Source organism: Rousettus aegyptiacus, unplaced genomic scaffold (genome assembly GCF_014176215.1).
Source record: "Rousettus aegyptiacus isolate mRouAeg1 unplaced genomic scaffold, mRouAeg1.p scaffold_m13_p_3, whole genome shotgun sequence".
Classification (NCBI taxonomy): domain Eukaryota; kingdom Metazoa; phylum Chordata; class Mammalia; order Chiroptera; family Pteropodidae; genus Rousettus; species Rousettus aegyptiacus.
The window spans coordinates 82,275,356-82,286,685 of record NW_023416306.1 but is presented as its reverse complement, the minus strand read 5'-3'; the positions used below and the strand labels follow the sequence as shown (position 1 = coordinate 82,286,685).

Below are 11,330 nucleotides of genomic sequence, written 5' to 3'. Positions count from 1 at the left end.
CACCAAGCAATCCACAGATGGCCGCCACCCACGTGGGGCTTGGATGTGCCTGAAGAGGCCAGGCTGCAAGCTGAGGCCAGCTGCTACTAGTGCAGGCCTTGGGGGTCTGCTCAGTGAGAAGTATGGGGCACACTAAGATCAGGTGCTACCTGTTTAGGTTTTGTGAAACTTTGAGAGATTTTAGGAAAGTCCACAGCATGAGCCAAGACAGGAAATTTGTATAGAAAATCCACTGAAAGTGGCTTGGGTTGGCCCACAAGTTTGGAGGAGCAGGGTCTCTGGGAATTACCAGGGCAGGGCAACCAGTTTTAGCTACACTACCAGAGACTCAGATATGGTGGCTGCCTGGGTCGGCATGCCAGGTAGGGGAGGGCTACAAAGGAGTAATGCCCTGTGCCAGTACTTCTGTCTGGGAGAAAGCTGCCCTTCCAGCCCTTGCCCTGAAGCCAGACAACTCAGTTCCTCCTCATATGTCTCTGGTGCCTTTAGAGCTGCTGCCCCAGAGCTGGAGCTCAGAGCAAGTGAGTCTGTCTGCAAGTAATTTTGAGTGTCAGCTCTTTAAGAGGGATGTCTACTACTCTATGGGCCCTTTGTCTCACTTTCTGCTGATTTTCACAGCCAGAAGTTGTGGGGACTTCTCTTCTTGGCACATGCTCCTCAGGGGGGTCCTCCGTAGCCAAGATATCCCTCCTGATTCTCAACTGCCACATGTAGGTATGGGACCAGCCTCATTTCTCATCTCCATCCCTCCTACCAGTCTTGAAGTGGCCTCCCCTGAGTGTCCTTAGTTGTAGGACTTCTGTTCAGGTAGTTATCAGGCTACTCCCAATGATGGCTATTCTTAGTTTAGTTGTAACTTTTATGTGGTTGTGAGAAGAGGCAAGCACAACTTTTACCTACTCCGCCATCTTGACCAGTGGCCAGCTTTATCTAACTGTGCATGCAAAAGATTAATCTAGAAGTATCAACAGATTCTTTTCTTGGCCATATTCTTGCATGAGTATTAATGGGAGTCTGTTACTCATGGACCTTGTTGGCCTGGGAAGCATGCTTTCCCATGTTAATTTTAAAGTCTGTAGAGTCTGAAAAAACTTCTAGGGAAAACCAGCCTTTATGTTCATGTCTCCAGACAAACCAAATGCCATAGATATAGGATATAGGACTGCTTCATGCTCTAGAGGAAGGTTTTCCTCAGGTAATCCCGCAAACATTCTTAGTCACCTAATAATACTGAGCAAGGGCCAGCCAGAGCTTATGGATACTGCCAGAACCACGGCACTGCTCAAGGCATGGGCCCCTTTCTTGGGCACCTCTCTCAGGGGAAACCCATTTCAGGGCACCCTATCCTCCTCAGGGCTTCTCCAGGATTGGCTGCACTATCAAACTAGACACCGTTTGGCTCCCATCTCTGCCTCTCCAGATTTGGAAACCTGAACAACTATCATCATACTGTTGCTACTCAGTTTGGGGAAGCAAGTGTCCTTTCTCTTTTGGAGCTAAAGGGAGTTCGGCCTCTCATTTGACCAGCAAAGATTTTGTTCAGACCCTCAGTAAGCAATCCAATTAAAAGCAGCAACCCATTTTTTCCCTTTCCCTGGGTTACTGCAACCCTATACATCTTGAAGATTTTCTGAGAACAATTCAAAAAATAAAATCATGGCCTGCTACTTAAAGCAAGGAGGCCCGGATTCCCAAAGAAGACCCGCCCAGGTTCATCTGATGAAAAACAGGGAACCAGCAGGGCACAGGGAGCCTTTGCTTGTACCTAGCACGAGGGTCCGCCGGTTGGGCTTCTTCAGAGTACCAAGTAAATGTCAACTTAAGAAACAGAATTTTTACGAATTTATTTGAGCCAAACTCATGACATATGCCATCTCAAGTGTTCCAAGGAATAACAGTTTTGCAGTTTCTCTCATGCATTTGAGATTAAGGAGGGAACGTAAGAATGATTATACGGAGGTGGGAAAAAGCAAGACAGGAATTGAAGTACTGGATAGTTAAGATTATGCGCTCCCTTGAGGGTAGTTTCCTTATGAGGGGTCTGAAAAGAGGCATTTCAGACCCCTCATAAGGAAACCCAGATGTACAGAAACAATGGACATGGCTTGCTTAAGACAAAGAAAAACCTTTTCCTAAAGAAGTTATAGGCCTGGGGTATGACTACCCACTATGACGTCCCTAGTTAGGAATTTATGATCAGATCACCCTGTGAGGTTACTTTCCATAGAGCTCTTTTTTTCTTCCATACCCTGTAAGTCCAGAAGAGACCCTGTACCCTAATTTGAGGAGTGACTCAGTATCCCAGAGCACTCCTTGTTGGGATATAGGGACTAGACACCACTCCTCCCTCTTCCCCCCCCCCACCATCACTGTCCCCACCTGTCCACTGAGGCTTATCTGTGTTCCAACCCCATCCAGTTCCAGCAGCCTCAGTGACTCTTGCCTCCTGCCTCACCCTGAGACAAAGGGCTACTTTAGGACTTATTTGTAAGCCCTGGCATTTTTATTTTTGACAGCTTCACCCCTCATCAGTGCAAACATACTAAAATATTTAAAATCTGCTGTAAATTTTTTGAGGATATTTGTAATTTTGCTCTTGAAACCATTTGGCTAGGAGTAGCTGATTTAATTTATAATGGGAAATTCTTATAAAATGAGAAAAAAATCTAGCTCACACATTCTTTCAAGTGTAATAAAATATTTATGAATACTAAATTTAACAATTAATGAGGTTGAGATAATGTTAGAGTTGGACATTTGATTAAGAATGTATTGATTCAGTTTTGGAGTGTTCTTATTTTAGAGCCAGTAATTTTTTTCCAGCTGTCAAATATTCAGATGGGCTCCTGTGGAGGCCCCAAGCCATGGGCTCCTCCAGTGGGCAGCACATAAGTAACCTGGACCGATAGATCTTCCCTGTCGTCCCCACAAAACACACTTCTGTGTACACACACACACACGCACACGAAAAATATCACCTTGGCTGGACTGTGTAGGCAGAGTCTAACTCCAGATGAGGAAGACAGTGGGGCCAGATAAAAGCAGGGATGGAAACAATGTCATGTCATGTCAGAAAGGACTTCCTTACTGCAACCAGTGGTTAGAGTTGCTAAGGGCACAGAGGCTGAGACAAGCCAGCTTCCAAGGCTAGTATGGGCACTTCTTCCCTCCAGGGGAAGGTGGGTTTCAGGGGACTGGAAGGAAAGGGACCACTCACCCTGGTTTTCACAGTCAGCCACAGAGCAGTTGCCTGAACCTACCTGGGGGCTGCAGCCTGTCTTCCAGGCAGGTGGACATCAGGACTAGAGAGAGGGCTGTGAGAGGCTTCTCATGGTACTAGGGTAGTGCCCCACAAGGAGGCCATGGACAGAGCTGAAGACAGAAGGGTGGGGGTGCTAAGAGGAGAAGAGGAGAAGGAGAAAGCAAGTAGCTGTGAAGGAGCTGGAATGAGGGCAAGAGAAAGACATGAAGAGAGCTAGTTTGCATGCCAGTACTTAGGGGGAGGGAAGCAGGATTTCCCAGGACTGTGGTGGCCCTGGGACAGCAGCAGCAGCTGGGCTAGCCCAGGAGTTGGGATGGCGGGGACTGGCAGGGGCACTAGTTCTTCTGAGTGTCCTTGTAATGTCACCTCAGCCTTCTGGAGGCCGAGGCAGAGGGGTCTGGAGGGACATCTGTGCTTGGTAACAATCCTCCCCCCTACCTTCCAAATACCCCAGCCTCCCTCGGAACCAGAGAGAGGAGCTGAGCTGAGGCAGAGAAACGCCACTTTGTCCTTGCTGCGATTTCTTTGAGGTATCCAGGTGTCCTTTGCATCCAGAAGCCTGGTTCGCCCCAGAGCCTCAGCCAGAGCATTGCCACTAGGTGGCGCCAGAAGCCCACGGCAACAGCGTCGGGCTTGGTCCCCCAGCCGCCGGGTTTAAGAGGATGGTGGGCTTGCGAGGCAGTAGACTGTGGGAGAAGGGCTGAGTCTGGGCTCTACCGAGAGGCCCTGAAAGGGGGTGGAACAGCCAGCTCCAGCCCAGTGTGGACTTATTTGGCTTACAAAGTCTGTCCTGTGCGTCTGTCCTGGCAGAAAAGGCTAAAATGGCCCAAGACCGGACCCCTGCAGCCACAAACTCCCATTTATCAGATGAGGACTCTGAAGTCCTGCGAGGGGGTGAAAGGGAGCCAGGACAGCTGAGGCCAGAGCCCGCACCACAGTTCCTTCTCTTGCACCACTCATGGGACCCAGGCCCTATACGTGAGGAGGGCGCACATGAAGATGGTGCTGCCTCCAGAAAGGGCGACCCTGGGAGCGAGCACTGCGGGTGTAGACGCTTGGCCCCGGGACCTACGACCCTCACAGCTCCGGGGCTGACGCTCTCTCCAGCACCTGCAGGGGAACGGCGAGGCGGGGCAGAGAGAGGTCTCGCCTCAGGCAAACTAGCGCGGGTGACAGGGATCGGAACCCGTCCCCAAGCCTAGGCTGCAGGTAGAAGCGGAGGGGTGGGGTTCGGGCCCAGAGGCCCCGCATTGGACGTGGGGTTTCTGGGGTTCTCGGATTGGCTGGGGCTGAGGGGGCGGGACCAAGGGCGGACCCGAGAGCAGCAAAGACCAGGAGGAAGAACGCGTGGGGAAGAGGCACAAACTTGGCACAGATGTGGCGCTTCCTTGGCGGCCGGGGCCTGAGCTACAGAGCTGATTCGGCACCTGAGGTAAACATCAGCCCTGTTGTCCCTAGGCACAGGCGTGCTACGGGAGACGAAACCCCGGGCTCCTTCAGGTAGCCTTGCCTCTGCCAGAACTCAGTTTCCCCGGTTTGAGCGCACTGGACAATCTGAATCCAGGACTCAGGACTACCTCTCCCTGTGCTCTCATTCACCTCTCACCAGAGAAACTAGGTAGGTAGGTGTTCAGACCTTCTCCAACCCCCGCCCCCACGCCTCCTCACCAGCAGCCATGCCCCCTCTACTTTCATCTTTCCCCTTTTCAAAAATCTCTTCCAGAGTCATTACATCACACTTAGCTTTGCACAGCCAGTGCTCAGCACAAAGCCCCCACCCAGTACTGCCTCAGTAGACGCCCCTCATTCTTCCGTGGTTGCCCTTTCACTTCTCAGTGTCCGTAGAAGGGGAGGGAGGGGAAGGGGTCACATGGCCACCTGGATGCTATGAGTGCAGTATCCATTCCACAGATATGTGCCCAGATACTAGGGGCACCAGAAATAGAGCTGGGAGCAAAACAGTCTCTGCTGTTACCCAGTTTTCACACCAAACTATAGGACAAAGAGGGAGAGACAGAATTTGAGGAAACTGACAAGTTATCCCTACCCTGGGGAGTGAATGGGCGGCATTTGATTTCAGCAGTGGGGTATGGAGGTTTGAAGTAATGTGTTGGGGTCAGAGATCATTACACCAGTAAAAACTAAAAATGGTCAGTTACCATCAATGTCAAAAAGAAAAATTGCCCCTTTGTTGCCTTTTTACTATAACAGGATGCCGCTTCAAGGAAACCAATGTGCAAATACCAACCCACAGGTGAGTTCTATTTGGGAAGAAGGGAAAGAATGACTCTATCCAAGAATCGACTGTAAGGTTTCTTTACATGACAAACTTCTTTTACCTCTGGACACACCAAGTTAATTGCGGGTCCTCAGGACAGTGCAGCCAGTGTCCACTAGAGGGAAGCAGAGAAATGGAGATGGTAGAAGAGCCTTGGGTCCTTCCCACCAGCCCTAGAGGGTGTGAGGAGCCTAATAAAAACAATACTAATAATAGTTCACATTTATTGAGTGATTACTCTAGGCCAGGAATCCTCATAAATGCTTTATGAAAAATTACCTCCTTTCGAACAAACTGGTGATGGCCAGATGGGAGGAAAGTTGCGAGGCTGGGTGAAAAAAGGTGATGGGATTAAGAAGTACAAATTAGCAGTTACGAATAGTCACGGGGACATGGAGTACAGCATAGAAAATATAGTCAATAATATTGTAAGAACTATGTATAGTACCAGGTGGGTATAGGCTAATTAGGGGGATCACCTCATAAATTATATAAATGTCTAACCATTTTGCTATATACATGAAACTAACATAAAACGAAATAAAATTTTTATAAATTACCTCATTTAATCCTCCCACCAACCTTATGAGGTGGAGTCAGTTGTGTTAACCTCATTCTACAGATAAAGAGTCACACAGCCAGTAAAAAGTAAACCCCAAATATGAATCCTGAAGTAGAGCTGTAGAGTCTACATGGCTCACACGATACAATTCTGCTCCCTGTGAAGAAGGCAGAAAGGATGGAGAATGGAGGAGGCGGCTGAGGTCCTCACAGATAGAACCCAGGTAAGCTCCCCCAGGCCAGTTGCAGAAGCAGGTACCAGACAAGGCTTCTAGCTAATCGAAGACCTTAGGTAATCTGTCAGGTAAGGTCAGAAAATCTGAATTTCCCCGCACATACACCCCACATTCCTCATAGGGATATGGCCATCGGGTGGTGGCACCAGCCCACCCCATCACCACCTGCATCTGGACCCAGCCCTCCAGTGCCCCTGGATGCCCACCACTATCATGTATCCTTCCAACCACAGTGGCCTTTCTGGCTTAGATGTGTGAAGTTGGCTTCAACCCACCCTCTTCCTTGTCCACTAGGCAGCCCAACCCACTCCCACCATCAGCCTAGCTTAGGCCTCCTCACTGCAGTCAAGAAGGGGCTAGTCAGGAGCAGCAACTGCTGCTAAGAGGTTGGGGGTCCAATGAGGACCAAGAGGACATAGGTGGAGATCCTGTCCAGTGAAACCTTGAAAGGAGTTTCAGGCCAGAGCCAAGTCTTGTCTTGGTTTTATTCCCAATTTAATAACCACTTGTTGAGCTGCTGCTCTGTGCAGGCACTATGCTGACGGCAGAGCTTGCAATGAGAGCTTGCTGGGTGACATTGAACAAGCTGTTACCCACCCTGCCCTCAGCTTCTCTTCTATAAATTAAGAGGTTACAGACCAGGGGTTCTTAACTTGGTACTGAAAGTGAACGTGTGTGTGTGTGTGCGCGTGCGCGCGCACGCATACGCGCACAAACACACACGTGCACAGCTGAGTATCTCTTTCTGGGTCTGAGTTTCTTCTCAGCCTTGGCACTATTGATGTTTTGGCCTGGACAGTTCTTTCTTATGGGGACTTGTCCTGTGCACTGTAGGTTGTTTAACAATATTCATGGTCTTTTTACGCACTAGATGCCAGTAGCACCCCTCTCCCAGGTGTAACAATAAAAAAAATGTCTCCAGATATTGCCAAATGTGCCCCTGGCTGAGAACCGTTGTAAAAGCTGCAGGAGCTCCCTGGGCTAGGTAAACTGCAAGTTCATCGGTGTGCCCCTCTGTAGAATGAGGGTAGAGTGAGGTTGCCTTGTGTGTGGTGACTGTTAAATGAGGCATGGGGTAGAAGGTGCTCAGCCCCCTCTCCTTCTTTATCTCTGACCGTCCAGGATTCTCAAGGGTCTGCTGCTACCCAAAGTGGGGGGAGGGTGCTACTTTTAAGAAAGAACCTGAAAGAGCTAATTCTTACCCAAAGTTCTAAGGGAAAGGGTACTTCAGGCACCCTTTCTGAAGCCAACCCAGCCAAACGGCCTTTCTGCCTGCCCCTCCTACTGTGGTCAGGCTGGGAATGGTACAGGAAGGTGGCACACTGCCATGGGAGAGGAAATGGCAGGACTTCCTCTGGACCCAATTCTATGTGCACCCTCCCAAGGCTGCCCCCATCCACTAACTCAGCCCTGGCCTGGAAAAATGGCTCCCCTGCACCCCAGCACCCACAGATGCAGGCCCCAGCCATTGGCCTTACCTGTGCCCCCACGAGAGTTGGTAAGAGTGGACAGGGGCCTAAGCCAGAACTGGCAGCAGCTGTCAGAAGCAGATGACCCCACTTCCAAAGGCAATGCCTGTGTTCTTTCTCTCCCGTTCAGCAGCCCTTCACTGAGCATTGCTATACACCAGGCCCAGCTGTAAGGGCCAAGATCAGCGATGAATTCAGTGGTGAGTTGGAAAATGTTTAATCGCTGGGTTGGACCACATCATTATATAGTGTGTCTCCATTGCCAGATCTAATAGGCATAAATGACCTTATGAACATAAATAACAGTAAAATAATTAGAAAGTAATAAATTTTTAGTGTGCAGTTCTCTTTTTTAACAAAATATATTTATTGTAAATTTATGTAATTTAATCATTAATAATAGCTGCGTTTAACAACCAGTATATAGAATTGGTTGTTAATCTAACCATCTGTTCTCTCTTGCCACAGGGAGCTGAATATGGTCCTTGACCTTAAGGCCACAATCTCTGAGGAAGACAGACCTATCTAGGGAGGGGTCATCAATGGGGAACAGAGGGACACACTGGGGCCATGAAGAACCTGAGGAGGCCCTGACCTTATTCAGAGATTCAGGGAAGGCTTCCTGGAGGAGGTGGCGTTACACAGAGACTGAGGGAAGAGTAGTGTATCCCAGAGAGCAGGTAGGGAGTGTGCAAGCCTGAAGGGAGTACTGGGTAAAGACCAGGAAAGGAAAAAGCACTTGGTATGGACCAAAAACCAAAAATGAGAGACCCAAGTTTGGCTGAGGGGAAGGCTGGGTTCCAGCACATATTCTGCTGTGGATGCCTCTGTCACTTGGGACGAGCCCTTCCCTTTCTCCAGACTTCTCCCTTCTGTTAAATTGAGGCCTTGATCCAGGTGGTGTCCAGGCCTGTTGGTGTTCTAGAGCTGCCAAGTGTCTGTGGAGGGCCTCAAGAGTATAGGAAAGCTCCTGGTGAGGGGTCTGGCTCACAGCAGACCTTCCACAACCAATCTTCACCTCTCTTTGCTTTTTACCCAGTTTCTCCAAGTGATCCCCAAAACTTCTGGTTTGGTAGCAGAAAGTAGCTGTAATTACAGTCATTTATAGAACAGCGTGCTGCCTTCTCCTAATAACCGAGCCATGCAATTCCAATTACATGTCTAAGGAAACATCTCAGGAGCCCCTCCCCAGGACCAGCCTGTCAGCTGCAGCCCCTAGGCCAATAGGAATGTCATTGGGGTTGGGGGCTGTTGGCTGCTGCAGGACTTCCTTCTGTGGCTCCCTTGGTGCCATCCAGGTAGGACACCCTGGTTCAGAGACCTCCCCTGGAGTGGAGCAGGGTAAAGGGAGGTAGAGGAAGTGCCTCAAAAAGTGGCCGGGGGCCCTCTCTGGGGAGGCGAGAGGCCTCCATTTACACAGTAGGTATCCTGGGCCTATCAGCACAAGTCAGAGTTTGCAGCTAAAGAAGCATTTAATGTTCAATGTTTAGGAAGCATTAATTTTTTGGGGGGGGGGGGGACTCCTCAACCCTCTTCACTAGGTGCAGGCCTCATATATATCACCACCCACAGCAAAAATCCCCTCAGCAACAGCCCCATCCTGCAGAGGGGCCATCCAGACCTGCCTTACACACTTCATAGGACAGGGAGCTCAGGACCCCAAGAAGTAGCCTGTTCTTTTTGGGGGCTTCATACATGAGAAAGCTTTCCCTCAAACCAAGAGAAAGCTTCCTCTGTGTAATTCTTATCCACAGGTCCTGTCTCACCCCCACAGCTACTGTTCCCTCTGTCCTAGAGGCACCGATGAACCCTGCTGCTTACTGCTCTTCTTCAGGGCAAGAGTCTGGCCCCCGGAACCTTGTCTGGTTCCTCAGCCTCAACAGAGCCTGAGAGGCCTCTGATTTTCAGCTGACCAGTCTTCTCCCTGTAAACGTGCTCCGGTGTCCGAATCCAGTCCCACAGCGCTGGGCTCCTAACTCCCAGTGGCTCCACTCCCAATCCCAGCCCATTTCCCCCTAGCAGCCCCCGGGCCTGCTCCCCTCCATGCCAAACCCAGTCCCACCAGGTTCCTCAGCCCTGCCCCTCTTCGTCCAGTCTTTAAAGCCTCAAACTCCAGCACCTCCTTCTCCCTCCCCCAAGTGCATCCCAACCTCACCTCTGTATCCCAAGACCCCCAGCCCTGCTGCACTCAGGCCACCAACTTCTGTCACCTAGAGCACGGTAGAGCCCCCTAGTTGGTCTCCCCACCTGAATCCCAAAAGGAGGAAGAACACGGAGATCAGGTACATAGCTCCAATGGGGTCCATTCCCAGCTCCTTCACTCACAGATAGGCCCACGGGCTTGGATTAGGTCACTAACATCTCTGTACTTCATTTTCTTAATACTAATGCCTATCTCCTGTGAGCAGTATGGTTACCAAGGAATTCAAATGGCTGATAGGTGCTGGGGGTAAGGGGGATACAATGAGGCAGAAAGGGGCACAGGGCCCAGAGTCCCTGAGACCTTCAGTGTTTAAGGCCCATGAACTTGCTCTGATCAATTTTGTATCTTAGATGATATCCAGGAAATGCCCTGCCTTCTCTCCTGCAGAAGCTGAGAGCCTAGCCTGCCCCCGGGGTCCTGGGGGTGGGTCTGGCCTCAGCCTCCATCAGCCCCCACATCTCCTCCAGTACCAGTAGATAATGGAGCTGTTCTCTCCTCTCACCAGACTACGGGCCTCTCACCACAGGGGACCAGGACCGAACAACCAAATTTCCAACCTGAATTCCAACCCAAGGAGGGTGGGCTGTAGCCATTGAGTGTCACTTGTGCTGGCATGGCCCAGCAGCCAGTGGTCTGGGGAAGTGTGGCCTCAGGGACCAGCCATGGCAGCCTGCCAGATTACCACCCCTCCCTCTGACACAGACCCACCACCTACAAAACTCTTTAGCAAATTTATTACCTTATTTAATCCTTATAACAGCTCTGGGAGTTAGGCATCATTATCCATTTTACCATGGGCAAACTGAATGCTTTGGTCCCATTATGTACCCATTAGGAGCCTGCTCGTAATGGTTAGAGCCTGGGTAGGAGAAAGGATGAGAGCTGTTCCTTAAGCAAGCTGGGCCAGCCAAGTCCAGAGCAGAAAGGGAGCCAATTATGGAGAGTTTGCAGGCAGGAGAGGGGTCACAGAGAGGAGGAGGTGGTGTGGTCATGCCTCTAGTAAGGGCTCCCAGAGGTGGGGCCTGTGGACATCAAGGGGAGAGAGGTTGGGAGGGACCAGGAGAACAGAGGTAAGATGAGAGGCGAGAGGCCCGCTGAGAGAGGGCTGTAAAGCTGAGGTTGAGGGAAGTCTCCCTGAGTCACCCTGATCACTGTACGGTTGGGGAAACTGAGACTCAGGCAGAAACGGAAACTTCCCTAACTTTACTCATCCTTCCAGAGGCCAAACTGGGACATGTTCCTAGGCTGGGGCTCAACCTCTACTCTCAGTATGTCCTGAATCAGACAGGGCCTGATGGGGAGGGAGGCTAGGCTGAGGCTG

The 11,330-nt window shown here is 50.5% G+C and overlaps 1 long non-coding RNA gene across 2 annotated transcripts; it reads left to right on the top strand.

Annotated features, from left to right (window-relative positions):
- The first annotated feature begins 4,599 nt into the window (after positions 1-4,599).
- LOC107510544 lies at positions 4,600-8,560 on the top strand. 2 transcript variants are annotated; one of them, XR_001596876.2, is made up of 3 exons: positions 4,600-4,694; positions 5,474-5,516; positions 6,163-8,560. It is a non-coding gene; the product is annotated as an uncharacterized LOC107510544 (long non-coding RNA). The 2 variants fall into 2 exon arrangements; XR_001596875.2 differs by having other exon boundaries at positions 4,620-4,880.
- Positions 8,561-11,330: the final 2,770 nt, after the last annotated feature.